This window comes from Heterodontus francisci, chromosome 20, assembly GCF_036365525.1.
Source record: "Heterodontus francisci isolate sHetFra1 chromosome 20, sHetFra1.hap1, whole genome shotgun sequence".
Lineage (NCBI taxonomy): Eukaryota > Metazoa > Chordata > Chondrichthyes > Heterodontiformes > Heterodontidae > Heterodontus > Heterodontus francisci.
The window spans coordinates 86,064,891-86,070,890 of NC_090390.1; positions in this window are offsets into that span (position 1 = coordinate 86,064,891).

Consider the following 6,000-nt stretch of genomic DNA (forward strand, 5'->3'; position numbering starts at 1 on the left):
GGTGGGAGGGATGAGTAAGTGGTGAAAACAAATGTAATTTGTTGTGTGAATGGTGGGAAGGGGTTAGAGGCCAAATGTTAGAAGGTTGGGGGGGAAAGTTTGGGTATTTGAGAAATCAATGGATGGTCATTTCAGGCAATGAAATGACCATTGTGGGGGTGGGGGTGTTGGGGAGGGGCCTCCATTACTTACCTTTCCATTTAATACAAATCACTTAATTTTTCACTTTAAAAATTAAAATTAATTGTACGGGCTTAAAGCCCTTTAAAAATGGCACTGGTGCCTGCGCAGTGGCACCAGACGCCGTTGCCGGGGACGCGGAGGCCGTCCCTACACGTCATCGGGGGCGGGTGCTCCGTCCCCACTATTTAGATGAGACCCCACGCGAAATATCACAGGGGCTCCTCAGCGGCCGCTGAATGCGGACACCCCGCCGAGTTCAAACGGCACCGCCGCAGAGCGCAGCGCCCGAGTAAAATTCAGCCCATAAAGTACAAAAACAAGGAAGTTATATTAAATCGTTATAAAAAACCGGTTAAACCCCAGCTGTAGTATTGGGACTAATTCTGGACACCGTGTATTATAAAGAATGTCAAGGCCTTAGAGAGGGTGCGGACGCGATTTATTAGAATGGTAGCAAGGCTGAAGGACTTCAGTTATGTGGAGGAACTAGAGAAACTGGGGTTATTCTCCTTAGAACATAGAAGGTTAAGGGGAGATTTGAAAAGAGTTTCTCAAGATTACAAAGGGTTTGATAGAGTAAATATGTTTCCAGTGGCAGAAGGGTTGGTAACCACAGGACACAGATTAAGGTGATTGGCAAAAGAACCAGGGGAAGATGAGGAAAAAAATTTACCCATGATTATTTGGTCTGGAACGCGCTGCCTGAAAGGACAGTGGAAGCAGATTCAATATTAACTTTCAAAAGGGAACAGGATAAATACTTGAAAAGGAAACATTTGGAGGGCTATGGGGGGAAACAGCAAGGGGAATGGGACTAATTGGATAGCTGTACCAAAGACCCAACACAGACATGATGGGCCGAATGGCCCCCTTCTCTGCTGTATCATTCTATGAATGCTGTCCAGCTATTGCTTTATTTTCAGGTTTAGACTGAATCTAGCACCTTAATGATCTGCCAGACTCAGTGTCACAACCGACATTTTCTGTATCCACCAAGCTACTATGCAAGGTTAAAGTAAGATTCATATGAGTACATTATGCTATTGGTTTAAATCTCTCAGAAAAAGATAGAACTTGCATTTCTATAGCACCTTTCATGACTTCAAGACCTCAAAGTAAAGGCCTGCTACCAGACTCGAACCCAACGACGCATGTCGGGTCGGGTCGGACTTCTGGGTCCGCCATTCGGGCTTGGGTCGGGCTCGGGTCGGATCGGACACGCTCTATCACCACCTCAGGTAAGTGACTCTAATGTTAATTTACTTTTTGGACTTTAAAGGTGCCTTTGCTACAGTTATTTTAAGCTTGCGCAGGTAAGGAACAAAGTGAAAAATAGAAGGTAAGTTAACTGATGGTCAGGTGGGTTGCGGGAAAAAATGGAAGGACTCAGGCCAGGTCAGGCTCGGGCTCGGATGGGGTTCTGTCGGGCTCGGGTCGGGTCTCATTTGCAGACCCGAGCAGGCTTTTACTTCAAAGCGCTTTTGAAGTCTAGTCACTGCTGTAATGTAGGAAATGCACAGCAAAATCCCACAAAGGCCAATGCGATAAATTACCAGATAATCTGTTTCAGTGATATTAACTAACAGATAAATATTGGGCAGAACACGAGGGAGACCTCCCTTGTATCAGAGGGATCATTTACATTCACCCAAGAGGGCAAAAGGAATCTCAGTTTGATGTCTCATCTGACAGATGGCACCTTTCAATGGTGTATTCCCTCAGTACTGCCCTGGGATTGCCACTCTAGATTAGGTGCTCAACTCTCTGGAGTGGAGCTTACACCTACAACCATCTGACTCAAAGATGAGTGTCACCCATCGCTGACACCTTAAATTACAACAATGTGAGTGAGCACTGCGCGCTGCTCAATCCGAGAAGACACAGTGTGATCCCAGGGCTGGGAGTCTAGTCTCTGCTTCAGCCCCTCCCTCCTAAACTTTAAAAAGTTGTTCATCATCTTCAGCCCTCCCTTCCTGCCAAGAGTTGAGGCATTTTTCTCAAGGCCAGATTCTCAATTCCAAACAAGACATTCCTAAGGATAATGGACCTTCAAGTAATTTTGCTCACGGACACAAGGAGAGTTCTGTTCAGACTGATTGCCTTGGGCAGACAGCCAAAGCTGCATTACACAGTGGGAGGCCTCCTTAAGACTGGGCATTACGTAACACACAGGGGAAAAGATATCCAGCAGCAGTGCAGACTAAACACTTTGCCACACAGAGAGCTGTGTGTACTGAACAATGCGTTACACATGGTGCTGTGTGTACTGAACAGTATGTTACACATGGAGCTGTGTGTACTGAACAGTACATTACACAGGGAGCTGTGTATACTGAACAGTGCATTACACAGGGAGAGCTGTGTGTAATGAAGAATGTGTTGCACAGAGAGCTGTGCATACTAAAGTGCATTGCACAGAGGGAGCTGTGTGTACTGAACAGTGTGTTACACATGGAGCTGTGTGTACTGAATAGTGTGTTACACAGGGACAGTTGTAGGTATTGAACAGTGCGTTACACTTGGAGCTGTGTGTACTGAACAGTGTGTTACACAGAGTTATGTGTACTGAACAGTGCGTTACACAGGGAGAGCTGTGTGTACTGAACAGTGTGTTACACAGGGACAGTTGTAGGTATTGAACAGTGCGTTACACTTGGAGCTGTGTGTACTGAACAGTGCGTTACACAGGGAGCTATGTGTACTGAACAGTGTGTTACACAGAGTTATGTGTACTGAACAGTGCGTTACACAGGGAGAGCTGTGTGTACTGAACAGTGTGTTACACAGGGAGCTATGCGTACTGAACAGTGTGTTACACAGGGACAGTTGTAGGTATTGAACAGTGCGTTACACTTGGAGCTGTGTGTACTGAACAGTGCGTTACACAGGGAGCTATGTGTACTGAACAGAGTGCTACACAGGGAGAGCTGTGTACACCGAACAGTGTATTGCACAGGGCACTGTGTGTACTGAACAGTATGTTGCACAATGTGTTACACAGGGAACTGTGTGTACTAAACAGTGCGTTGCACAAGGTGCTATGTGGACTGAACAGTGCATTACTCAGTGAGTTCTGTGTGCATTGCACAGGGATAATCTCTGGGTTATTACCTGAGCCACGATAAAATTGGTGTAGGGTAAATGAGATTAAACAGTTAACTGCCTGGCTCAAAGATTGGTGTGGGAGAAATGGGTTTTGATTCATGAGGCATTGGCACCAGTACTGGGGAAAGTGGGAGCTGTACCGTTGGGACGGTCTGCACCTGAACCATGCTGGGACTAGTGTTCTGGCGCGTCGTATAACTAGGGCAGTAGAGAGGGCTTTAAACTAAATAGTGGGGGCAAGGGATCAAGTGAGGGAAGATGTGATAGTTTAATGAGAGAGGAGGAGGCAAGACAGCAAGATAGCAATAAAGATAACGATGATCAGGGTGTGAAAGGAAGGGACAGTGTGTACAAATTGGAGTGAGCCAGCAAATAAAACTAGAGGTTGTGAACTAACAGAGTGGGGGGAGGGTTCGAAAGAGGTGAGGTTTAGAAATCCAAAGAGAAAGGCCAAGGTATCTTGTAACAGTATAACATTGGGTAAAGACAAGCGGAATGGGACAGGAAGGAACAGAGAGTTTAACAGAAATTGTACATCAGCAAATAAGGTCATTGAAGGGAACAGAAGTAAAAAAATGAAATTAAAGTTTCTATATCTGAATGCACGAAGCATCTGCAATAAGATAGATGAACTAGTGGCACAAATAGAGATACATAATTTAGATCTAATTGCCATCACAGAGACATTGTTAAATGGTGAAAAAGGTTGGGAAATAAATATTCCAGGGTATACAATATTTTGGAAAGACAGACAGAATAGCAAAGGAGGAGGGGTAGCACTGATGGTAAAGGATGACATAAGGGCAGTAGAGAGAAAGGATCTTGCCTCAGAAGATCATGAAGTAGAATCAGTATAGGTGGAAATAAGGAACATCAAGAATCAGAAAACATTGGTGGGGATAATTTATAGTATTTTTGTATCATATATTTGTGATACAAACTAACAGTAGTTATAGCATTGGACAGAGCATTAAAAAATAAATTATTGGAGCTTGTAACAAAGGCAATGTAATAATTGTAGGGGACTTTAATCTTCATATAGACTAGGACAATGAAATTGGCAGGAGTGGTCTAGGAGATGAGTTTGTCGTATGTTTCCAGGACAGTTTCTTGGAACAATATGTTGTGGAGCCAACTAGGGATAAAGCTATCTTAGATCTAGTATTGTGTAATGAACCAGGGTTAATAAACAATGTTTAACTAAAAGATCCACTGGGAAACAGTGATCATAATACCATCGAATTCCATGTTAAGTTTGAAAGTGACATGCTCCAATCACAAACAAGAATCCTAAACTTAAACAAAGCCAATTATGTAGGCATGAGGGGAAAACTGGTTACGGTAAATTGGGTAAATAGACTAAACGGTATGGCTGTAAATGAACAGTGGGAAATGTTTAAAGAAACAATTCAAAATGTTCAACAAAAATTCATTCCTTTGAAAAACAAAAACTCAGTAAGGAAGGCTCATTTGTGGCTCACTCAGGAAGTTAAGGATAGTATTAGATTAAATGAAAAGGCTTACAATGCTGCAAAAACGAATAGCAAGTCTGAGGATTGGGAGTGTTTTAGAAACCAGCAAAGGGTCACCAATAAAAAAGGAAAAAATAGGATATTGTCAGAAGAGTTTTGTTTTTTTATTTGAAAGCTTAGTATTCTGTGTGTTTTTAAAAAGACCAGGAAAAAGGATTTTTTGTGAACACTGAATGCTGAAACTTGGTGTTTGAACTGAGTGGGACAGACTGGAAAACAACTATTCCAAACAATAGCAAGGGAAATGACAGGTCACATGACTTATTGTTAGAGTTCAGTTTCACATTTGGCTTTGTGAAAGACCAGTGCTGGACAGGCAGGAGACAGAACAAACTGGCTGGGACCTGTTTTTTTGCAGAACAGATAAAAGAAGTCTCCCTGAAAAAGAAGGCTTGCCTCTCTTGTAAAAAAAGAAATTCTGCATTTGAGGTGCTGGCTGTGGTCTGCCTGGAGAGAGAAAAAGACCCCTGGAGTGGAAAAGACCCAAGAAAAGAGGAGTTGCAGCTCTCTGTGGAGGAAGGTTGCTTTGCTGAGAGGAAGCCCTGCATTTTTAAAGGTAGCAAATTCCTATTGCCTCCAGTCTCTGAAAAATTGCCTCAGGAGTGATTCCTGTTGCCTCTTATGTTTTGGGAGATCCTGAAAGCTCAAGAAGCTTCTATTGCTAGATTGCTAATTCAAAACCCAAGTCAACCTGTTGCTACACCCTTTGCTGAAAGATCTGTGTGACAGCTGTTGCAGATGAAGTGACAGCTGTTGCAGATGAAGTGCCATGAACACCCACCCATCACACACTATTCATCAACCTCGTCTGGACAGACCTCGAGTGGCATCCGACTATTTGACTCTGGGACACCTCACCGACCCAGAAATATCATATCTGAACGTGACAACATATTTATTTTATTATTCCTAAGAAACAGTTGTAAAGCAAAACATCCTTTTAAAACCGATTAACTTTTTTTAATGAATGTGTGTGTGCATGAGGGTTAGGAAGAATAAGAAATTTTAAAAGAATCTTTTCACATATAGAGTTATCTCATTATCATTTATGACTTAGTTTATTAATAAATAGTTAATTTTGTAGTTGTTTAAGGAAACCTGATTTGCTGTGCTTTATTCTAGGGGCAAATAGAATGTTTAATTTCGCTATTTTCCAGTAGGTGGGAAACTTTACTAATAT